Source organism: Macaca thibetana, chromosome 12 (assembly GCF_024542745.1).
Source record: "Macaca thibetana thibetana isolate TM-01 chromosome 12, ASM2454274v1, whole genome shotgun sequence".
In the NCBI taxonomy this organism is placed as follows: Eukaryota; Metazoa; Chordata; class Mammalia; order Primates; family Cercopithecidae; genus Macaca; species Macaca thibetana.
The window spans coordinates 50,170,469-50,196,639 of NC_065589.1; the positions used below are offsets into that span (position 1 = coordinate 50,170,469).

Below are 26,171 nucleotides of genomic sequence, written 5' to 3' on the forward strand. Positions count from 1 at the left end.
GTGCTTGCTGTCATGTTTTTGATGGCTGTATTCTGATAATGGATGACAGGACTTAATGAGAGAGCTAGCAAGCATTGTTGACCTAATAACAACCCCAGCTGTCATTACTTTAGGGCAACAGTCCTGCAGGGGTAGACACCCAGTGATCAGGAGATACTGCAGGGGAGATTAGATTAAGTCGAGATCAATAGAACAATTTTGTCCCACAAGTTTTATTGTTCTCCCTCCACCAGCTGAGCTGAAATGTAGGATCTGATTGATTCATTAGATTACTCTGTACTCAAACACAGATCACTAGACAGAGTTTGTAATGCGTACAGAGGGCGTTAACCTTAATCACTTTAACCACCTAAGCAAATTCCATGGTTCTTATTCCCAGCTTTCTTTAGTTTCAAGATTTATTCAACATAAAACTGCCATTTGTTTTACTACTCCTTATGGTTTAATTTGCATATGATAGACATAGTAAATAGCAGCCATTCCCAGCTTTTAAATTTTACCCGTCAAGTTGTACTTCTGAAAGAGAATTGGATACTGTTGAATATGATAAAAGCAAGAGTGTATACGCAATAATAAGGAGAAGCTGTTATACAACAGGTGCATTTATTAGGTTAAAAATAATAAAGATGAGTATTTAGTAAAGTTATCACTTAATACAAGGCTGAAGTCCTTTAGAAATCACTAATTTATTTCCCCATATTGAGGCACTAACGAATAACAGCTTTAACCAAACAACCACATGGAAAAATACATATAATTAAGATTTTTTTTCTAGTGCTTTCCTACTTCCCTTTTATGGCCTCAGCTCTACTTTGGTTCTTTCAATTCTTATTTATATAATGAAATAGCTCTTTGCTATCTAGTTATGAATCTAGTTGTCATCTTCATAAATGGCAATTTGTTGTATGCCCCTGATAGGGAAAAGCAAAGTTTACTAAATGCTTGTCATACTTTATAGTTATATGAATGTCCACTGACTAATAATTAAATATTGGTGTCTTACTGCCTAATCAAAAACTTTCTTGTCAAAATTTATATCTGATTTCCTCTTTTCTCAAGGCTTTTCCAAAATAGTAATATCCTATTATTGGTAAACAACCAACATTATAATTCATTCTCCTTATTCCACATATTTGCAACAATATTTGCAGTCTCAGGCCACTCCCTTCTTTTCCTCGAAGATTTTTGCCCCTGACTCACTGTTACGAACTCAGCACTGTGTCATCAGTTTCAGTGACTTCAGTATCCTCATAGATGACCTCATTATGATTTTAATATTCAAGGATGCAGGATAATAATACCTCTCTTGCAATGATCTTGTCTTCACACATATATGTGTATTTCCTGTCGTCATAAAAGATATTTTTTCATTACCAATAACTGTGCCACCAGTAAAATCTCAATTTCAAGTATCTCCAACTGTCCCTTTTTATCTTTTCAGCTGATAATGAGACAGTCAAATGGCTAGGCAGATAAAAAGGGGTCCCCAGAGAGTCTCCCACCTGCCCCACAAGTGTTTACACCGGGTACTTTTGGTCAGATGAGGGAACCTGTCCAGGGCTTTTCTGGGCATGCCCACAGTGCACTGGAGCCCAACGTGTGCACGGGGGGAAAAGTGTGGAGCCATGGGGAATTCCCGCCTTATGCAGGGGAGGAGCCTGCTCTCTTCAGCTCCTGTAGTGACCTGGGAATCAATCTGCGAGGTGGAGGGCTGGCTAGCATAACTCCATCTCACTTTGCTGAGCATTCTTTTTTTTTTCGTTTTTCCTTTTTGCCCAGTAAATTCTGCTACTCACCTTTCTATGTGTCTGCGAGTTTAATCTTTCCTGGTTGCGTGACAAGAACCTGGTTTTAGCTGAACTAAGGAGAAAGTTCTGCAACGATAACATGCATTAACTCCACACCAAGAAAACTATGACCCCACAAGGACCCATAATTCATTGAACTGTTCCACTTTTTCAGTGTCTCTTAAAGCCTTATGTCCTCACTTCATTTATGTATACCCTAAAATACTTGCACCTTCGTTTTAAATATTTAGCTAAAGAACAATCCTACGGAAGCGCGGGCGGAGGATCCCCAGCCGGGTCCCGAGCCTGAGCCTGAGCCTGAGCCCGAGCCGGGAGCCGGTCGCTGGGGCTCCGGGCAGTGGGACCGCCGGGCCCCCAGCGATGGCTACCCTGTGGGGAGGCCTTCCTCGACTTGGCTCTTTGCTCAGCCTGTAGTGCCTGGCGCTGTCCGTGCTGCTGCTGGCGCAGCTGTCAGACGCCGCCAAGAATTTCGAGGATGTCAGATGTAAATATATCTGCCCTCCCTATAAAGAAAATTCTGGACATATTTATAATAAGAACATATCTCAGAAAGAGTGTGATTGCCTTCATGTTGTGGAGCCTATGCCTGTGCAGGGGCCTGATGTAGAAGCATACTGTCTACTCTGTGAATGCAAATACAAAGAGAGAAGCTCTGTCACAATCAAGGTTACCATTATAATTTCTCTCTCCATTTTGGGCCTTCTACTTCAGTACATGGTATATCTTACTCTGGTTGAGCCCACACCGAAGAGGCGCCTCTTTGGACACTCACAGTTGATACAGAGTGATGATGATATTGGGGATCACCAGCCTTTTGCAAATGAACACCATGTGCTAGCCCGCTCCCGCAGTCGAGCCAACGTTTTGAGCAAGGTAGAATATGCCCAGCAGCGCTGGAAGCTTCAAGTCCAAGAGCAGCAGAAGTCTGTCTTTGACCGACATGTTGTCCTCAGCTAATTGGGGTTGAATTCAAGGTGACTAGAAAGAAACAGGCAGAAAACTGGAAATAATTGACTGCGTTTTGCTGGGTTTCGTTTTAATACCCTGTTGATTTCACCAACTGTTGCTGAAAGATTCAAAACTGGAAGCAAAAACATGCTTGATTTTCTTTTTCTTGTTAATGTAATAATAGAGACATTTTTAAAAGCACACAGCTCAAAGTCAGCCAGTACATCTTTTCCCATTTGTTACTTTTACTAATAAAAATAAATCTGCCTGTAAATTATCTTGAAGTCCTTTACCTGGAACAAGCATTCTCTTTTTCACCACATAGTTTTAACTTGATTTTCAAGATAATTTTCAGGGTTTTTGTTGTTGTTTTTGTTCGTTTGTTTTTTTGGTGGCAGAGGGGAGGGATCCCTGGGAAGTGGTTAAAACTTTTTTCAAGTCACTTTACTAAACAACTTTTGTAAATAGACCTTACCTTCTATTTTTGAGTTTCATTTATATTTTGCAGTGTAGCCAGCCTCATCAAAGAGTTGACTTACCCATTTGGCTTTTGCACTGACTGTCTTATCTGGGTATCTGCTGTGTCTGCACTTCATAGTAAACTGGATCTGAAATGCCTGGTGGCTTTTCACAAAAAGCAGATTTTCTTCATGTACTGTGATGTCTGATGCAATGCATCATAGAACAAACTGGCCATTTGCTAGTTTACTCTAAAGACTAGACATAGTCTTGGTCTAGTGTGTGCTCTTACTCATCATCTTCTAGTACCTTTAAGGACAAATCCCAAGGACTTGGACACTTGCAATAAAGAAATTTTATTTTAAACCCGAGCCTTCCTGGATTGATAATATATACACATTTGTCAGCATTTCCGGTCGTGCTGAGAGGCAACTCTTTGAACTCCAATGTTTGCAGCTTTGAACTAGGGCTGGGGTTGTGGCTGCCTCTTCTGAAAGGTATAACCATTATTGGACAACTGGCTTTTTTCTTCCTGTGTCCTCTTTGGAATGTAACAATACAAATAATTTTTGAAACATCAAAAAAAAAAAAAAAAAGAACAATCCTTATTAAGTCTGCTCCTTTCTCAGTGTACTTACCCTTGCAGCTGCATGTTGACAAAGAAAAACATAAGCATGCAGATTAATCTGTTATTTTGAAGTGACTGTGTTGTCTGGGGTATACACCCTGGGTTCATTGTCACACCCCAGGAAAATTTAAGACAAGCACATACACGAGGAGTTTAGGTGCAGAGGTTTAATAGGTAGAAAACAAGAGAAAGAGAAACAGCTTCCTCTATAGAGCAAGCAGTCTGATTTGAAAGGGCCATCTGGCCGCAAATGCCCCAAATTTTATAGTCCAGTTTGAGAAGGCAGTGTCTGATTTGCATAGGGCTCATAGATTGGTTCGATAATGTGTGATATTTACATAGTGGACAGGGAAGACTGGTGGCCCCAACCTAATCTTATGCAAATGGACTTTCCAGTTGATAGGGCCCATTTTGTCTGCTGCTTACAGCACACAAGGCTGGCAGAGAAGGGAAGATGGAGCCGCCATCTTGAAAATGTCTAGTCCTGAGTTCCTGCTGGCATTTGCTCATGCAAGCTCCCAGTTTGCAGGGTGATCTTTGTTAGAAAATGATTTGGGGCTGCTTTTCATTAAAAAGAAAAGCCTTACGGAGGACTCCCTTACCCTTGCTATCTGCCTTAGTAATTCCTTCTTAACTCATATCAATTTCTCTCAGTAAAAGGAAAAAGCAATTACATCGGAGCCAGGACCCTAATTCTCCACTTCTTTTATATCAAAAGCTCTTAGAAGAGTCATCAGTACTCACTGTCTTCAGTTTACTTTATTCCTTTCTAAATCTCCAGTCAGGTTTTTGTAATATTCTTACTACTCCTTCTCCTCACCCACCCACCTACACACCACCACCAACATTGTGCTGTAACATCTGTTATGTTTCAATGGCCTACAGGGTGCTAAAATCAATGGTGAAGTCTCAGTTTTCATATTTCAGAATGAAAGGCAAAATCCTTACAAAAAACAAAAAATTGGCTTTCTTGGTCTAGCTCTCTGTTAATTTCTGATCTCATTTTTTATTACTCGTAGTACTCTCCTTAAATCTGCCTCAGCCAGCCTTTTGATATTTCTTTAAATCCATCAAGAAAGTGCCCCAACCAGAACATCTACATTTTAGGTCCCTCTGCCCCAAGCATTTCTCCTCTTCTCTCTTGCCTAAAGTGATTTAGTCAACTTACTTAACCACAGGCATGTCTTTTGATAAACAGAATTCCATGGTTTTAATGCACCTGTATTTATTAGTCCTTTCACCTATAATTAGGACTTTTCTATGCATACTTTTATTCAGTACATTTTTCCTTCCTGCTCGATGTTTTTTTTCTCTTTGTTTTTCTTTATTTAAATTGTGAATCTGATTTTTCAATTTCATACTTTATTGGCAGTTTGTACCATACAGTTTTGATATTCTTTAGATGATTACTCTAGAAATTAACAACAATCAACCTATTTATCAAACTCTAACATTAATTAGCATTTTTATCTCTTTTTGAATGCCTGGAAAGATCAAGGAATTTGTTTTATTTTAATTTTCTTGGCCAGGGATGGTGGCTCATGCCTGTAATCCCAGCACATTGGGAGGCCAAGGCGGGTGGATTGCCTGAGCTCAGGAGTTCGAGACCAGCCTGGGCAACATAGTGAGACCCTGTTGCTACAAAAAAAATTACAAAAAAAATTAGCCAGATGTGGTGATGTTTGCCTGTACTGCCAATTACTCTGGAGACTGAAGCAGGAGGATTGCCTGAACCTGGTAGGCAAAGGTTACAGTGAGTTGAAATGGTGCCAGACTGGGTGACAGAGTGGGATCCTATCTCAAAAACAAAACAAAACAAAAACTTTCTTGATTACATCATAAATATAGTGAAATGTAATTTAAACATACATATATGCATACAATTTTCATTATTCATTTTTTCGTTCTACATTTCTGAACTTCTATTTAGAATCATGCTTCCCTATATTGAAATAACACCTTCAAATATGTATTCACTATAAGTTTTTTTGAGAAATTCTTTTTTACTTTTTTACATTTCACAAGGTGAAATGTAAAAATATAATAACAACTGTGTCTTTACTCTTATATCAGGAGAACCCGCTCCCGATGTTTAACGTGGGTTCTTTTCTATTTCCTAAGTGTCTCGGCTGGGTTGAGAAATAAAGGGGAAGAGCACAAGAGAGAGAAATTTAAAGCTGGGTGTCTGAGGGAGACATCACATGTCGGCAGGATCCGTGATGTTCCCCGAGTCGTAAAACCAGCAAGAAGTTTTTATTAGCTACTTTCAAAAGGGGAGGGAGCGCACGAATACGGTGTGGGTCACAGAGATCACATACTTCACAAGGTAATACAATATCACAAAGCAAATGGAGGCAGGGCAAGATCGCAGGACCACCGGAGGAGGTGAAATTAAAATTGCTAATGGAGTTTCAGCAGGCATTGTCGTAGATAACATCTTATCAGGAAACAGGGTTTGAGAGCAGATAACCTGTCTGACCAAAATTTATTAGATGGGAATTTTCCTCCACTTAATAAGCCTGGGAGCACTATAGGAGGCTGGGGCGTATTTCATCCCTTCGGCTTCGACCATAAAAGACGGGACTCCTTAAAAAGGGGCCGTCTATAAGCCTACCTTCAGGGTGCATTCTCTTTCTCAGGGATGTTCCTTCCTGAGAAAAAGAATTCAGCGATATTTCTCCTATTTGCTTATGGAAGGGGAGAAATATAGCTCTGTTATGTCCGGCTCACTGGCAGCCAGTTCAAAGTTACCTCTCTTGTTCCCTGAACATCGCTGTTATCCTGTTCTTTTTTTAAGATGCCCAGATTTCATGTTGTTCAAACACACATGCTCTACAAACAATTTGTGCAGTTGATATAATCACAGGGTCCTGAGGGATTAAGAGATTAAAGTAAAGGCAGGCATAATAAATCACAAGGATATTCATTGGGGAAGTGATAAGTGTCCATGAAATCTTCACAATTTATGTTCAGAGATTACAGTAAAGACAGGTGTAAGAAATTAAAAAAGTATTAATTTGGGGAACTAATAAATGTCCATGGAATCTTCACAATGTATGTTCTTCTGCCGCGGCTTCAGTCGGTCCCTCCGTTCGGGGTCCCTGACTTCCCACAACACTCTTAGGGTACAGAGCTGGTAAACCTGTGTGTATTAATTATACATACATGCCATTTATATTTCACAGCCTTGTGTAGAACAAGCTTACCAACTAGAGTACAATGTGTGTGTAAAGTTATTTGTGTTCTTTCGTCTCATTGCATCATTTCAAAACATTTTATTCCCCCCACAAAGCAACTTGGATCAACTTCTCTCTCTCTTTCCTGTAAGTGTATATATTTCATTTATAGTACAATTTGATTCTACTTTTCATACATGCATTTCATTTGGATCTTTCCCCTTTCCCACATTTTAGTTGCTTTTAAAAATTTACTTAAAGTGATGTACACTTTGTGGTGCATAGTTCTATAAATTTTGACAATTGTATCTAAAATCATAGTTCTATGTATGATGTATCTAGAAACATGGTTCCATACAGAATGAGTCCATCATTCCATCTTCAGTGTTATTCTCTTTCATGCTCAATATTGGTGATTTATATCTTCTCCCATTTTTCTGGATCAATCTCATTAGATATTTGTTGATTTTATTGATTTTTTCAAAAAAATTGCTTTTATTACTTGTTTCTCATTTTTCATTATCACTGTATCAATTTATGTTCTTATCTCTCATATTTTATTTCCTGTTTTTGTATTAGATATAAGCTCCTTTTTTGTTTACCTAATTTCTTTTGTTTTTCCTGGTTTCCTAATTTCTTTAATAAGAACCTTAGATTAATAACTAGAGTACCTTCTTTTTTAATGTAAACATTTGATACTATGAAATTCCCACTGTTTGACATGACCCTAGAAGTAATTGATAGTGCCTTACTTTCTGGTGTGGCATTCATCTTGCACATTCTTTGACTATTAGCTGCAATTAGCCATCTCTCTAAAAAACCCTGGATTCATTCAAGAGGATATGATATGGTATTAGAGACCATATTGAGTTATTTTATTTTGTCTTTTGAGATAGGGTGTTGCTGTGTCACCCAGGATAGGGTGCAGTGGCGTGATCACAGCTCACTGTACCCTCAACCTCCTGGACTCAAGCGATCCTATGACTTTAGCCTCCAGAGGAGTTGGGCCTACAGGCATGCACCACTGTGCCAAGCCCCATATTAGGATATTAGTGATGCTTGTTGCTACTGAGTTGGCCATTGTTCCTAGTTATTTTCAATGGGAGGAATTAGGAAAAATTGCATGTAACCACAGAATTATTAATTCTACTCAGAGATTGGATAAATAGATAGGTAGATAGATGATGCTAGATAAAGCCGTTCTTTCCTGATGAAAGCCATTTTAATTTTTTCAATGACACCAAAATAATTATGTACTGGTTCATGCCAAATTATCATCCCAATACTCTGAGAATGATAAATTGTGACTACTGAAGAGAGTTTAAAATGTTTTTGATTATTCTTTTTGTTCTTATTTCTGGCCAAGTATATAAAACTGAATTATGTGTTTCACACTGTGATAATAGTATCACTAACTGGATACGAAGGCTCATTTTTCTCATTTCACTTCTGAGTTTGTTTTCTAAATTTCTTGTAGTAACAAAAAAATTATTTTTTTTTCGTGTTATGTAAATTACTTTTTGTATTTTGTAAATTATTATGTATTTTCCAGTTTGAAAGTAAATTCCAGAAGACATGAGCTACTTATAGAAAGCTACTCCTGAGTCCTCCATTTTCTTTTTTTTCTCCAATAGGTAATAATTTGTTTAATAAACCTCATACTTTTGTCCATATTTTTAAATACCATAAAGCTATTATATAGACATGTTTTGTTTTGTTTTGTTTTTTGAGGTAGAGTTTCACTCTTGTTGCCCAGGCTGGAGTGCAATGGTGTGATCTCGGTTCACTGCAACCTCCACCTTGCTGGTTTCAAGCGATTCTCCTGCCTCAGCCTACCGAGTAGCTAAGATTACGGGCACACGCCACCACGCCCGGCTAATTTTTGTGTTTTTAGTAGAGACGGGGTTTCTCCATGTTGTCCAGGCTGCTCTTAAACTCCTGACCTCAGGTGATCCACCCGCCTTGGCCTCCCCAAAGTGCTGGGATGACAAGTGTGAGCCACTGTGCCCAGCCATATATAGCTATATGAATATTTTACTATGTACTATAATGTATTTGTTATCTCTCTTTGTCATCTTACCTTTTAGTATTTAGGAGGTTTATATTTGGTTCTAATGATATTTATGTTATTACCTGTACATTATACATTTTCCCTCTTTAATTGACCTTATCTTTAGATTTTGCTTTAGAAACAATATCAAATGAACTATTGAGATCTTCTTTCTTCTTGTTATCCCTTCTTTAGCATCTAATTTGAAAAAGAATTTACTTCCAATTAATACATATAAAGCTAAGAGCAAGATTATTCTCAATTTTTTTCTTATATTTGTAACTTATTTTTTCAAAATTTTAAACACATCCTGCTGCATATTTAATTGTTGAAATGCATCTAAGTAGAGTATGTAGACATTAAATACTGTACTTTCTTATTCATAAATGTTATCTGGCCTTAATTCTATATGTAAATCTATGTTTAATGCTCACTATTAATCCTCATGTTGTTGCCATTTCAGCCACTTTGCTCATATTAAGTTTGTTCTCTAGATTCTGTGAGAAGGACAATGAATCAATATTTCATAAGACCTTGCATGTTCATAAGAATTTGATTGAGACATTTATACTTGAAGGTCACTTTAGTGGATATAAAATCCTCAGCTAAGTTTTCTCTCTTTGTATATCTTAATTACATTACGCCCTTGATTTCTGGCATAAAGTATTACTATTACAAAGTCTAATAACAATCTAATTTTGTTGTCATTGTAAATAACTTAAGCTCCTCCTCCATCCCAAAATACTCAAAAAATTTTAATTTTCCTTTAAAGCCAAGAAAGAGTGTTGGTTATTCTAGATTGATTTTCCATAATAAGGAACAAATGGGAAGGAGCATAAAGCTGATAGTACCTGCCTGAAAATGATTTTTAAAACAGTAAACATGTAAAGGACTAAAATTAAAAAGATAAAAGATCAATTAATCAAAAATTAAGTTTTATGAGATTTCTTGTGATATAGATATACATAGATATAATAGGAGTTCATGAGGAATAAATCTATAACCATAGAACAAGATAATATTAGAACCATAATTTGAGAACAGTCTTCTGCCTTTAATGTTTTCAAAATAATAAAAAGAGAAAAAATTAGAGGCAGAGACTTGAACCAAAACTGAAAGATAGTTTCGAAACCCTGAGAAAATCAGTCTATCACCTTGTACAGATTAAACCTGTTTATTTTAAATGTGCTATTTGATTACTTAAATATATAGTTCTCCAACTGCTCTTATTCAATTGTCTTTCTTTCTCCATAAAGGAGAAACATGATTTCATAGGCCAATGTCATTTGAAGCTGGTATGCAATTTCTACAGCAGACATTCTGCTTCAGTTTACCCATCTTATGGGACTTCATTTTGGGTCCCAACACAAAGGGATAGATCTCTCCTCTGGGGGGTCTTAGGCTTTCATCAATACTGTTCTACCAGAGAAGCAGCCGAAAGTTCTCATCTTTATTTCAAATTCTAAATCATCTGTTCTGAGATTTTCATATTTCTGTAGGTAAAAAGTAGTAACCATAAATACTAAGTTCACTTCCCTGGGTCTATATTCTCCTTCAACCCATGGCCTGCTACTTATTTACTTTCTTGTTGATTCTCTGATGTCTTAAAGTAAATGTTTGATATGTTACCCAGATTTTGTTGTTGTTGTTTCTCACAATTCATGGTAAGGTCCAAATTATCTAGTTCAAAATTATACAATACAGAAGTCTTCATTTAATATTTTCAGAAATCTTAAGACTTAGAAATATTATCTTCTTTTGACAGATGAGAAACATAAGGATCAAAAAGAGTAATTTATCATTCTTAGATAATATATCTAAGTGAACAAAACAGACTTAAATGCCTTTATATCTCAGTTCAAAATATATGCTTTTTAATTTACTGACTTTTATATAAAGCAGATTAGAAAGTACCTGCTAAGTTCCAGGCTCAGTTCTCAATCCTTTCCAAATATTGACTCTTATAATAACCTTAAACTACACAAAGAGGTAGGTTCTATTCCCATTTATAAATGATGGAAGGAAAACAAATAGTTTTAATTCTTGCTGACAGTGTTTGTTTGTTTGTTTGTTTTGAGACAGAGTCTCGCTCTGTCGCCCAGGCTGGCGCAATCTCGGCTCACTGCAAGCTCCGCCTCCCAGCTTCACGTCGTTCTCCTGCCTCAGCCTCCCGAGTAGCTGGGACTACAGATGCCCGCCACCACACCTGGCTAATTTTTTGTATTTTTTAGTAGAGACAGAGTTTTACCGTGTTGGCCAGGATGGTCTCGATCTCCAGACGTAGTGATCCACCTGCCTCGACCTCCCAAAGTGCTGGGATTACAGGCGTGAGCCACTGCGCCCGGCTCTTGTTGACAGATATTTTACACAGATACACCACTGTGGTTGAATACATTCTCTTAACTGCCTTTCCCATATAATAAATAATCTCCTTTAAACTATTAAAAAAAAAGATGATAAAGAATATGAGAGTCAGAATCTGGAATGTGATAAGTTTAGTTTTTATAATCTCTTTCCATACCATCTTCATTCAACAAGCATTAACTACAAATTTACTATATAAATTATTAATGGTAATTTCATTTTGAAAAATGTGTGTTGGTGTGCATGCCTGAGCACATGTGTGTTGAAGGTAGTAAAAATACAGTTCAGATAAAATAATATATGAGAACTTTAGGATGCAAATAAAAGAGAAATGTAATAAGCATGTACTAAATGGGAGGCCAAGGAAGGAGGATTGCTTGAGGCCAGGAGTTCAAGATTAGCCTGGGCAATATAGTGAGATTTCTCATCTTTACCCCACCCCTCCAAAAAACAAATAAACATTAAAATACAAAATCATGTATTAAATGTACAAGGTACATTCCATGCTAAATATATTGGAGCATGTAGTGTCGTGAGCAGTCACATTTTCTTCCCTAAGAATATACCCTATATTTAAGAAAACAGGGCAGAACTATGAAAGTATATATATATTGTTTGAAATAAAGTCTGTAATTAATTACTGGGTTTCTAAAAATCGCATAATTTCAAAATGACAGACATCATAATTAACAGCAATGGGATGAAAATATCAATAAGGAAAATATTCACCATTGCAATAATAGTGCCATATTTTATATGAATTTTATAATTCTCACAGCATTTTCAAAAATAGGCACGTTCATGTATTTATTTGTTGGTGGTGGTAAAATTTACTCAGGAAAGTACACTGTCTCTAGCATATAGCAGAGTTTCAATAAGCTTGTATTGAATAACATGAGTCCTGCATTTGGAAATCAATGAACACAGTTTTTGTGTTGAAGTCGTATATAATGGTGCTTTGTTTTTACTTCATTTCCACTTAATTCATTGAATATGTATGGAATGTCAACAGGCCCAGACAACGAGGCTTCATGCATACTATTTACCTCATTTACTTGTTACAGAGGGTGAGAAAAAGCATTTATTATACAGTTTTAATTCAGAATGTGACATATGGTATAGGATTCTCTCCTCTTGGCATCCCTTCTTTTTTATCCAAATTTCCTTTATATTTTTAAATGAGAGATAATTTTTTAACACAATAAAGTAATTGGTTAAGAGTTATATAGACTATATTCTACAATGAGACCAAACATAACATATAACCATCTGGACAAAATATATACAGTTATCAAAATATTCTGTAGAGTGATGTCACAGTATATTGGAATTATCAATCAGCATACACTTACATTAGAGACTCAGAAAACTTTTGAAGGAAAGGTAACTTTAAAGATAATCTGGCCGGGCGCGGTGGCTCACGCCTGTAATCCCAGCACTTTGGGAGGCCGAGGCCGGGGGGATCACAAGGTCAGGAGATCGAGACCATCCTGGCTAACACTGTGAAACCCCGTCTCTACTAAAAATGCAAAAAATTAGCCGGGCGAGGCGGCGGGCGCCTGTAGTCCCAGCTACTCGGGAGGCTGAGGCAGGAGAATGGCGTGAACCCGGGAGGCGGAGCTTGCAGTGAGCCGAGATCGCGCCACTGCACTCCAGCCTGGGCGACTAAGCGAGACTCTGTCTCAAAAAAAAAAAAAAAAAAAAAAAAAAAAAAAAAAAAAAAGATAATCTAATCAAGTCCTTATTATACATAAATAAGCAGTAGAAGTAATAGAAGTCAAATGCGAAAAAGTAATTTACTGATTTTTTTCACAGCTAATTAGCATTTAAAAATGGGTTATCCCAATTCACTATAGAACTCTTTCCTCCAAAAAGGATATAGCACTCCTTCATTATGTGTTATTACTTTCAATAGTATTTTCCTGTTGAAATATTTACTATGCCTTTGTGATAAACTTCAACAAATGTTCTAAGATAAATGTAAATATTAACCTACGTTATAAGACGCTCTAAGATAAACTCTAAGATTAATAAACACAAATGTATATGATGCTTTTTGAGCACCATATTTTTCTGTTTGAGACAATCACCCTAAGCCAGGTGATTTAGAATTACACTGACTTGTATAATAAAAGATTGACTTACGCACACACACACGCACACACAAACACATATATGTTTTACCTATGCTCTTTTAAGCACCTTTCTAAATAATAAATAATACGATTTTCATAATTTCCTCTGAGCATATGTAGAGTGATCATGTTGTAGATGAGAGTGTAAAGACAGAGAAGATAAGTTGCCCAAGTTTCTACAACTAACAATTGGAGGAGTAAACAAACTTCTTTGTCTAAACTGGTACTTTAAGCTGCACTTTTGAGGGTTTAAATCTAAACTTCTCTAACTCATCTTTTCCCATCCCACTCCTGCAATTCTCTGATGCAGAATTTTATAAAAAGCTTTAGGGTAAGAAAGTTTCCTAGAAAAAAATATTATTTTCTAAGACAGAAAAGTGAACTTTAAAGCATGCAAATACTAACATGATGGCTTTTCGGGGAAAACAATAGCAAGTACAATATGCATTTTAAAACGTTATATGAGAATTACGCCTCTGCAGGATTTAGTCCTCATTTTGGACGCATCTTCCTCAGAATCCTCTCTTGTGTATGCCTCCATGAAAGAAAGTTTGTATGGCCAAGTGGAAAATTTAGAAACAAATATGAATGCATAACAATTTTTGTTATAGAGACTGGAAGTATAATCCTCAAACAAAATATCTTCCAGTTAAAGCAGTGAATGTGACTATTTGCTCTGCTTATAATCCTCTAAAGACAAATGACTCAATCTTAAATGTTGATTTGTGGTGTTCCACACCAATAATTCAGAGAAAGTGGCCCATGAGTGTCTGACAAATAGGAGAAACAGTGCAGAATGTGTTTCCTGCTGAGCAGTTGTCTTAGTGCAGTGCTGGATGAGATTTAGAGGTTACCTGGAAGCCTAAATAAATCAGACATCTGACCAACAAGAATGTTCTGCCCACTTTCTCCTTCACCTCCTTCTTTACTTCTTTTCTTCTTTTAGGTAGAGAAAGATTTCTTTGTTTAATAATATATATACACATTATCCTAAGGAGATACTTAAAAAAAAAAAAAAAAGCACTCAGAAAAAGAACTAAAAGGCAAAGTCACCAATAGTTTCAATGTGACTTTAGAGAAAACTAGGTAGAATGGCCTCTGAATGTGGCTTCCATCAACCCACCACTCTGGGAAGGAGAGAAGTGAGGAATTGTGGCATATGAAAAACAGAGCAGCCGGCCGGGCGGGGTGGCTCAAGCCTGTAATCCCAGCACTTTGGGAGGCCGAGACGGGCGGATCACGAGGTCAGGAGTTCGAGACCATCCTGGCTAACACGATGAAACCCCGTCTCTACTAAAAAATACAAAAAACTAGCCGGGCGAGGTGGCGGGCGCCTGTAGTCCCGGCTACTCGGGAGGCTGAGGCAGGAGAATGGCGTAAACCCGGGAGGCGGAGCTTGCAGTGAGCTGAGATCCGGCCACTGCACTCCAGCCTGGGCGACACAGCGAGAATCCGTCTCAAAAAAAAAAAAAAAAAAAAAAAAAAAACAGAGCAGCCAAGGATTGCCACATCCAAAACGTCGGAGACTGTGGTACTAAAAGATACTCACTGCGAAGAGTATATAAATATTATCAGAAGTCTATGTATTTTGTGACTCTCTAATGGATTTCTAACATTTTTTCCTTTGAAGTAGAGTACCTGTCCACCCCACTAAATATGGGTTTACAAAACAGAAGACTTACATCTAATAGTGTTCTTATCTAATTTCCACAAACAATATAATATATTCCAAAATGAGTTATTTGATATTTTTGAAAGGCAGACTCTAGTTAATTACCAACATTTATCTATATATTACATTTAGCAAGTTTTGACACTTTCACATTATCTTTCTTTGACATAAATAGAAATAAACAATAAAACACAATTTACGAAGTCACCAGGGAAATCACTACCATTTTACAGAGAAGTTGTGAAAATGATGTGCTCAGAGAAGTTAGCTCAAATACCTACTATTTTTAATGGAGGGAAACAGGACAAGCGATGGGAAATGGAACTCATCTCACATTTTTGGATCAAGCAGATGATTAGTCTACAGCTACAAAGAAGTTTCTGGGGAGTTCGTCTGTTTCTCTCTCTCTTTTATTTTTTAGAAGAGAGATATCACCGTGGTAAACAATGCAGGTTTGATAGCAACACCAGCTCAGATGTTAATTCCATAGGACATACAAGTACCTCAGTCACATCTTTGCCGTGTTTGAAGGTGCTGTCAGTATCAAAATTCCTAGAAGTGCCGCCCTAAGTAACATGAAATATATAACATAAAGGACATTGAATAGAAACTAATCATTAGTTATATATAACACGAAGAACATTCAATAAATGTTGATTATTAGTTATATGTAAAAATTCAGTTCCTTTTCTTTTATATTTTAATTATTTATTCCCAGTACAAAGTTTCAAAATAATACCTTGGGCATTAAAAATTTTGTGTAGTTATCTAAACAGAAGGTACAATTATGCTCTCCAAAAATATTCCTTTAAACAAAATATAAAGGTGTATTTCATGCTAATGGAGAATGTTTTAGAATATTCTTGTGTAGATTTAAAATGGTGCTATCATAAATTATATATAAGATATATGTGTGTGTGTGTGTATGTTTGTGACTGTGTTTGCCAGTGTTGTTGTGGTAAGTGATAAGTGTATAATAATATGTTGTAAATAAATTCTTTAATAACAATTTGTGGTGACATTTGCTCACTAATAATGGATTGAAAAATAATGGCAAGCAGCCTTTGGAGAAATTAATTAGATTAATCAATTCAATGTCATCAACATCATTAACATTAATTTCTGTTTGAGGGCAAAAAAGAAAAATATAGCTTCTCATAATTGTTCAAGGAAAATGACACAAAACTTCTTTCACAGAGGAAAGGCTAGCAGAAGACTCACCAGAAAGATTCTGAAGATATAAACAAAGAACCTGGAATGCTGGAAACTTTAGGGTCAAGCATTGGTATTAGAGCCTTGGAAAGAGAATAGAGTTGTCAGTCAACTTACATTACACCAGAAACTATAATAAATTGGGCAAATGCAATGCAAAGAAAACTGTTGACAGCAGATATGTTCCTAAAATGTATGTAGAATGATGTAGTTGTTAATTTAATTAGTTGCTTAAAGCCAGACAATTTCTTTCCAAAAATTCTGGCCTATCAAAATTTAACAATCATCTGTCTTAATCTAGCAAACTAAATATGACACTGAATGACTTTAAGTAACACTGACACTTCCATAGGAATATTGATATGAAGCATGGTATTTAATTTTTTTGTAAAATATGAATGCATAGAAAGACAGGAATGATGCATAATATGAAAACATAATTCAAAAATAAAAATATGACTGGTGAAATAAAAGCTTTAGAGAAATGTCACTAAGTTGATTATCATAGATTGTTTCAATATGCTTAGCCTAGGAGTAAGTTTTCTATTTCTGCAGGATGAGAAAAATTGTAAATGATATTAAAAAATCTAGGACCACCAATTGAGTGTCCTCTAGATAATCCAAACAAAATATCAATGAGAAATAAAAGAGGTCCTGCAATTCCTGCTGCTAGCATATTCTTTTACTTCTCACATTCAGCCAATACACAGGTTTTTCTACCTCTCTTCCACCTCCAAAAATATCCTGGAATCCAGCTTCATCAGAATTGTTTATTGTTGCCCAACCGTGTTATAATCTCAATTGTCTCGATATCATGTGTCTTTTGTTTTGCTCATCTTTTGTGTGTATGTGTGTGTATGTCTGGTCTGCCTTTGATTTTTCCAGTCTATTTATTTTATTGAATTATAACACAGGCACACAGAGGTACTAACAGCATTAACATACAGCTCTATGAATTATCACAGTGATCATACTCTTGCAACCACCAATTTTATCAAGAAATATAGTTTATCCAGCACACCAGGTTGCTCATGTATGCCCTCTCTAAGCAACTCTGCACCCAAAGGTACACGTTACCCTGATTTCTACTACCATACCTGTTTTAAACGTCATGTAAGTAGAATCATACAGTATGTATTTTTTTGGACCTGGATTCTTTGGATAAATGAATATTTTTGTTAACTTTCATTTATGCATATTACTCCATTGTATAAATGTACCATGATTTAATGATTCACTTTAATATTTGTGGACATTTGGGTTTTGTCCATTTTTGAGATATAAATACAGCTTCTAGGAGCATATTTGTATATATATGTCTTTTAGTGAACATATTAAAAGGAGAGGTGTAAACCGAGGTGTGAAATTAGTGGTTCACTTACCAAGTTCATTAATCCTTTTGTCTGCTTCCTAATCTGCTACTAATCACATCTAGTATATTTTCAGCTTAGTCACTGAAAAAATAGTACGAAAACTTAGTAGTTTTCCTACTATTGTAGTCTGGGTTTGGTCTTTAAAAGCAAACAAACAAAAAAAACTTCCATGTATCTCTTTATCTTTTGAACAGAATAAATTATATAATTATATAGTTATAGTTATAACAACTGTATTTCTTCTATTTAAAAGATAACGAGATGCGTGGAATTTTTTGTGTACTAATTGTAACACGCATATCAGCTCTGGGCTGGATTCAATAAATTGATTTTTTTTTTTTTAGGGTCATATTTCCTCCTTCTTTGCATGCCTGCTAATCTTTCATGGAATTCCAGATACTGTGAATTTCACTTTTTTGGTTGGTAATTTTCTTTTTCATGATCTTTATTCTGGATGCTTTAAGTAACTTGGAAAATGTGATCATTTAGGGTCTTGTGTTTGGTGGAACCAAAGGGCTCATTATTCTCCACAATTAAGGGGAGACCCATCTGAAATCTCTGTCTACTACCGCTTGAATTACGAGGTTTGTCAGTCTGATTGGTAAAAACAGACACTATTTCTAGCCCTGTGTGAACACTAATTACCCTTCTCTCTACTACTTTCAGACGGTCTTTTCTCAGCCTCAGGAAGCTTCCTTACATGCATGTGCTCATCAATACTCTGCTAAATTGTTATGGACTCAGTAGCAGGGGAAGGGTGATGTTTTCCAAATATTCCAGGCTGTCAGCCTATACATAAGTTTGCTCTGTTATTCACTTTTGGATATGAATATAAAAATAGGATCATATAGTACAACCATCTCTAAAATTTGCCTTCATAATTTTGCATAGTATGTATCATAATTCAGTTTTAGATTTTCCCCCATAATACACAACATCGAAATATTTCTGTGTGTGTTTACTATTTTAATAATTATTGTATTAAGCGATAATGTAGTACATAAGCAAAGAAATACAGGAATTAGATAATCAGCAAATGTATTTAAAGAGAAGTTTATATAATTGTGTATATTATAATTAAAGAACATACACAATTCTTATATCTATGAAAATTTACAAAAGTCATTCTGTTATTTGGCAATGAAATGGTTATGATGTCATAATAAAATTAGAAATTGATAACAAATAATTGTCAAAGATACAACAATTTCAAAGCCAGCATACAATCTACCGAATTACTCCTGGAATAATGAGTACCTGTAATATAAAATTATAAAATAAAACATAAAACTTTATATAAAAACATATGCTTAGTAATGAATCAGAACTATAATTTTAGATACCTTGTTTTACGGTTGTATATTCTAAAATAGTTCTCAGAAAATAAATCACAGTTAGAATACTTATTTTTGTTGTTCTAATAATAGTGAAAAGATGTGGAAAATCTGTAAGTCCAACAGTTGCAGACTGCTTAAATAGATTGTTTTAGATGTAAACCCTAGAATTAAAATAATAGGAAACAAGGCAATTGTTAAAAATAATAGTGTTTATCTGAGCATATTAACATGGTACAATTTTCACATCATATTGACAGCAGGTGAAAAGAATGTAAACTGTTCATATGAAAATCCCATTGTAAACAAAATTGCATGGACTTTTACATATACATATGTGTGTATGTGTGTGCAAAGAAAGATATGTATAAGAATACTCAGTAAAAAATTAGGCAATTAGTAGCTTACAAAAATAATTTATATTTGAATTATTTCTCATATATTTTGTAAAACTGAATCTTTACGAAAGACACAAATTGTTTCTAGAATAAAGAAAACAAAATTTAATTAAATAAAAAAATTCATTTTCAGTAGACATAAAATCATTTAAGTATCTATGTGTTATTAGTAAATATATATTTAAATATATTTTGTTTTTGTATTTTATTTAATATGTTAACAAATACATTTAAACAGAGCAAAATATATTTTTATGCACGTTTTATAATTGAATGTTATTCACAACATGTGAGAGAATGGATAATTATTATTTTTGACTGGTAATATTTACTACTTTAAAAAATTAATAATGTGGAAATAGAGATGTTTTTTGTCTTTTTCTTTTCCCAAGTAAAACATTTGTTTTCCTCTTAGTTTATATATATGTTACCCTGAAGTTTGTTCATGGTTCATGTTAGCTGTGTAAGAAATTCCCAGGATAGAAAATTTCTATGCAATTATTCACTGATACGTTTCCAAAGAACCATATTAAATTAAGATAAATATAAGCCAAGCCATATCTTTTGCTATCTTAATTTTATGCATTTTTATTTAATTCACTTATATTATTCAGGTTTTACAAATGAGAATGAGTATAGGGCGAGTATACAGTCTGGCTCCAATTCCTGGTCTTCACCTGCTAAGTAATCCTTATAGGAATTAATTCATACATATATAAGCAGTGCATGTGCACACACAAATACATATACACAGACTCATAATTGTTTTCTCCCTTTTATGTATCTTGCTTATTTTGTATCTTGTTTTGTCTTATCAGTATTTTATTCAAAATATTCAATATTTGTATATAAAGAGTTTAAAACTTATTTCTGTTATCAAAATATTTATTTTGAGTATAATATATTCAATTTTAATGTTTTGATGGATGTTGAGATTGTTTCCACTAATGTTTTATCACAAACGTTGTAATGAATGATCTGTACACCCATATTTGTATATATTTATACCTGTTTACAAAATGGATTCAGAGATACGTTTGTTGAAACAGATATTTTAGATGAAATTTAGATCTTAATGATTTGTTCTAGGAAAGTATCTATGACAATAAAATTATTCTACAAGGTGGTGTAAAATTATTATTTACTTATAAATGAAAAATTAGAAAACATTGATGAAAGAAATTGAATACACAAATAAATGGGAATATATGCCTTGTTCATGCATTGGATGAATTAATATCGTCAAAATGTTCACGTTACCCAATGCAATCTACAGATTTATGCAATTTCTAAAACAACAATGAAATTATTGACACAGGCATATAATGTGTAATAATCACATTAAGGTAAATGTGGTAGTGGTCACCTCAAGCATTTATCCTTATGTTACAAGCAATCGCATTATACTTTTTCTTTTTAAAAAATGTACAATAAATTATTGTTGATTGTGGTCACCTTGTTATGCTATTAAATGCTAGGTCTGACTTACTGTATCTAACTATATGTTTTTACCCACTAACCATCCTCATTTTTCCCAGCCACAACTACCCTTTCCAGCCTCTGGAAACTGTCATTCTGCTTTATATCTCCATGAATTCAGATTGTTTTAATTTTTAGCTCCCACATGTTAGTGAGAAATGTGGGAAGTTTTTGTTTCTGTACCTGACTTATCTAACTTAATATAATGACTTTCAATTCCATGTTGTTCAATTAACATTGTTGCAAATGACAGGATCTCATTCTTTTTTGTGGCTGAATAGTACACCATAGTGTATATGTAGCACACGTTTTTATTCATTTATTTGCTGATGAACATTTAACTTGCTTCTAAGTCTTGGCTATTATGACTACTGCTGCAATAAACATGAGAATGCAGATATCACTTTGATATACTTATTTCTTTTCCTTTGGGCATATACCTAGCAGTGGGAATGTTGGATCATATGGTAGCTCTACTTTCAGTTTTTTGAAGAACCTCTGAACTTTTTGGTTGAAGAACCTCTGAACTATTCTTTTGGATAAAGCCAGAGTGGATTACCACTGCAAAAATGAGTTTATAGTAGATGCATAAATTTGATTCTGGATTCTCTATTTTGTTTCATTTGTTGATGTATATGTTTTTATGCCACTACTATATGACGTTTCAGTTACTATAGCTCTGTAGTATAATTTGAAGTCAGGTAATGTGATTCCTCCAGTTTTGTTCTTTTGTTCAGCATAGTTTGTCTGTCCGTTCATGGTAACATATAAAGTTTAGAATTTTTTTTCTATTTCTGGGATGAATGTTACTGATGTTTTGATAGAGATTGCCTCAAATCTGTAGATTGCTTTGGTAGTGTAAACATTTCACCAATATTAATTCTTTCAACCCATGAACATACAATATCTTTTCATTTTTTTTGTGTCCTCTTCAATTACTTGCAACAACATTTATGGTTTTCATTGTAGAGACTTTTCACTTCTTTGCTTAAGTCCTCGGTGTTGAGTTTTATTTTTAGCTATTATAAATTTGATTTTTTAAAATTTCTTTTTCAGATTTTTTACTGTTGGCATATAGAAATGCTACTAATTTTTGTAAGTTGATTTTGTATCTTGTTACTTTACTGAATTTGTTTATCAGTTCTAACAGTTTTTTGGTGGAGTCTTTAGCTTTTTCCAAAGATGAGATAAGATCATCTGCAAACGATAATTTGACTTCTTCTTTTCCAATTGGATGTCCTTTATTTCTGTCTCTTGTCTGACTGTTTTAGCTAGGACTTCCAGTAATATGCTGAATAACAGTTACGAAAGGGGGCATCCTTGCCATGCTCCAGATCTTTGAGGAAATTCTTTCAGTTTGTCCTCATTCAGTATGAAATTAACTATGGGTTTGTCATACAGGATTTCCTTGTTTTGGGGTATGTTCCTTCTACACTAAGTTGTTTTAAGGTTTACATCATGAGGAAATTCTGAATTTTATCAAATGCTTTTCCAGAATCAATTAAAATGATCATATAATTTTTGTCCTTCATTCTATTCATATGATGTATAGCATTGATTGATTTGTGTATGTTGAAGTATCCTTGCATCCCCAGGATAAATCTCACTTGCTCATGATGAATTACCTTTTTATGTGTTGTTGAATTTGGTTTCAACTTTAGTATTTTGTTGAGGGTTTTTGCATCAATGTTAATCAATAATACTTAATTTCCTGTAGTTTTGTGGATTTTTTTGATATGCCTTTTTATGGTTCAGTTTAGGTATAACACTGGCCTCACAGAATGGGTTTGGAAGTTTTCTCTCCTCTATTTTTGGAATAGTTTGGGTAGAAATGGTATTGGTTTTTATTTAAATGTTTAGTAAAATTCAACGGTCAAGCCACCATGTTCCAGGTTTTTCTATGCTGGGAGACATTTTATTACAGATTCAATCTAATTACTTATTATTGGCCTGTTTAGGTTTTGGATTTCTTCATGGTTCAACTTTGGTAGGTTGCATGTACCTAGAAATTTATCCATTCCTCCTAGGTTTTCCAATTTATAGAATATAGTTGCCCATAGCAGCCACTAATGATCCTTTTAATTTCTGCAACGTCAATTGTAATGTCTCTTTTTTCATCTCTGATTTTATTTATTTGGGTCTTCTCTCTTTTTTCTTAGATAGTCTGGCTAAAGTTTTGTCTATTTTTTATCTTTTAATTTCATTGATCTTTCGTATTGTTTTCTTCATTTGAATTTTATTTATTTCTGCTTTAATCTTTATTACTTCTTTTCTTTTACTAATTTTGGATTTTGTTCCCTCTTGATTTACTATTTCTATAAGATGCATCATTAAGTTGTTTATTTGAAGTTTTTCTAGTTTTTTGAAATAGGTGTTAAAGCAATAAACTATCCTCTTAGTACTGCGTTCACTGTATTACATAGTTTTTGGTAGATTTGTTTTTTTATCATTTGTTTTAAGACATTTTAAAATTTCCTTCATAATTCTTTCATGAACCCACTGATCACTCATAGCATATTGTTTAATTTCTATGTGTTTGTATCATTTTCAAAATTTATCTTGATGTTAATCTGTTTAGTTCATTGTGGTCAAAGAAGGTGTTTGATATTACTTCAATTTTTTTAATATTTTAAGACTTGTTTTGTGGCCTAACATATGGTCAATCTTTGAGAATGGTCCAAGTGCTAAGGAGTAAAATGTGTTTTCTGCAGCAGTTGAATGAAATATTCTGTAAATATCTATTAAGCCCATTTGGTCAATAGTGTAGAAGAAATCTGCTGTTTTGTTGTGGATTTTCTATCTGGACAATCTATCCAAAGCTGAAAGTGAGGTGTTGATGTCTCCAGTTATTATTGTATTGGAGTCTACCTCTCTCTTTAGCTCTAGTAATATTTGTTTGGTATATCTGTGTGTTCCAGTGTTGGGGAGAATATATATTTACAACTGTCATAAACTCTTGCTGAATTGACCCATTTATCATTATATAATGGTCTTCTTTGTCCCTTTTTATAGTTCTAATTTGGAAATCTATTTTGTCTTAAATATAGCTACTCCTTCTCCTGTTGGTTTTCTTTGCATGAAATACCTTTTTCCATTCCATTATTTTCAGCCTATGCAGATCTTTATAGGTGATGTTTGTTTCTTGTAGGCAACAGATCCTTGAGTCATGTAATTATTATTTTTTTCTTCTATCAGCCATTCTGTATCTTTTGATTGAAGAGTATAGTCCCTTTATATTCAATGCCAGTATTAATAAGGAGACTTACTCTTTCCATTTTGCTATTTGATTTCTTGTTGTTTTGTGGTCTTCTCTTCTTTCCTTCCTTCCTGTTTTTCTTTTAGTGAAAGTATTTTTCTCTAGTGCTTTGTTTTAATTTCTTGCTTTTTTATTTTTTGTGTAATCTCTAGTAAGTTTTTTTACTTAAGAAAACCATAAGGCGTACAAATAATACCTTACAACCCATTATTTCAAGTTGACAACAATTTAACACTGCATACAAAAGCAAACCAAGAAACACGCAAGGAACATACTTACCAAAACCCTAGAATTTATCCCCCTGCTTTTAAATATTTTGTTGTCTCAATTTGTAACTTCTTTGTATTCAAAATATAAGTAGATTACATGGTAATCATAGTGTTAAAATAGTCTTTTTTTCCATCTAGTCACTATCACCAGTGAGTTTGTACCTTCAGATGATTTCTTATTGCTCCTTAACATCTTTTTATTTCAAAATGAAGAAGTACCTTTACCATTTCTTGTAGGACAGGTCTAGTGCTTATAAAATCCCTCAGCTTTTGTTTGTCTGAGAAAGTCTTTATTTCTCCATCAAGTTTGAAAGACAATTTTTGGGCAGATATATTATTCTAGAATAAATTTGTTTATCCTTCAGCCTTTAAATATGCTGTGCCACTCTCTGCCAGCCTATAGTGTTTATACTGAAAAATCTGCTGCCAGATGTATTTGGAGTTCCATCATATGTTATTTGTTCATTTTTTCTTGCTACTTACACAATTATTTCTTTATTCTTGACCTTCAGGTGTTTGACTACATCTTGAGATAGTCTCATTTGGGTTAATCTTCTTAGTTTTCTGTAGCCTTCTTGTTCTTGGATATTGATATCTCTTTCTCAGTTTTGAGGTTCTCTGTTATTATCCCTTTAATTAAAGTTTCTTTTTCTCTCCCTCTACCTCCTCTTTAAGTCAAATAACTGTTAGATTTGCCCTTTTGAGGCTGTTTTCTAGATCTTGTAGGCATGCTTTATTCTTTCATAGTCTACATTCTTTTGTCTTTTGTGACTATGTATTTTCAAATGGCCTGTCTTCATGCTAAATAATTATTTCTTCTGCTCTATCAATTTTTCTGATAAGAGATTCTGATGCATTCTTTAGTATGTCAATTGCACTTTTCAACTCCAGAATTTCTGCTTGATTCTTTGTATTTATTTCAGTCTCTTTCTTAAATGTATGTGATAGGATCCTGAATTCCTTCTCTTTGTTATCTTGAATTTCATTGAGGTTTCTCAAAACAACTATTTCACATTCTCTGTCTGAAAGGTCACTTATCTCTGTCTCTCTAGGATTGATCACTAGTACCTTATTTATTTCATTTGGTGAGTTCATGTTTCCCTGGATGCCTTGATGCATGTAGATGTTCACTGGCATCTAAGCATTGAAGAGTTAGGTATTTATTGTAGTCTTTACAGTTTGGGCTTGCTGTCCTTCTGGGGAAGGATTTCCGGGTATTTAAAAAGATGTGGGTGCTGTGATCTAAGTTTTTGGTCACTGCAGCTATATCTATAATAGGGAGCTTCTTAGGCCCAGTAACACTGTGGCTCTTTCAGACTTGTAGTGGTACTGCCTTGGTGGTCTTGGATAAGATCTGCAAGAATTATCTGGTTTACTGGGCGGATAACTCTCATTTGCTTTCCTTACTTTCTCTGAAACAAATGGAGTGTGTCTCTCTGCTCTGAGCTGTTTGGTGCTGAAGGAGGGGTGAACAAGCACCATTGAGGCCACTAGCACTGGGACTTCTGAGACAGACCTGCAGCAGGCACAACATTGGGTCTTTCCCAAGGCCCACAGTAATCACTGGCTGGCCACCGTCTATTTTTTCTCAAGGCTCTAGGGCTCTACAA

General features: G+C 34.7%; 1 protein-coding gene and 1 pseudogene across 2 annotated transcripts in view; both read left to right on the forward strand.

Moving 5' to 3' along the window:
* TMEFF2 (transmembrane protein with EGF like and two follistatin like domains 2) overlaps nucleotides 1–26,171 on the forward strand; it is a 1,316,754-nt gene that overhangs the window by 627,316 nt on the left and 663,267 nt on the right. The window lies entirely within an intron of this gene.
* On the forward strand, nucleotides 2,169–2,971 carry LOC126932594 (transmembrane protein 9B-like; annotated as a pseudogene). Its single transcript, XR_007718241.1, has one exon. The product of XR_007718241.1 is annotated as a transmembrane protein 9B-like (transcript).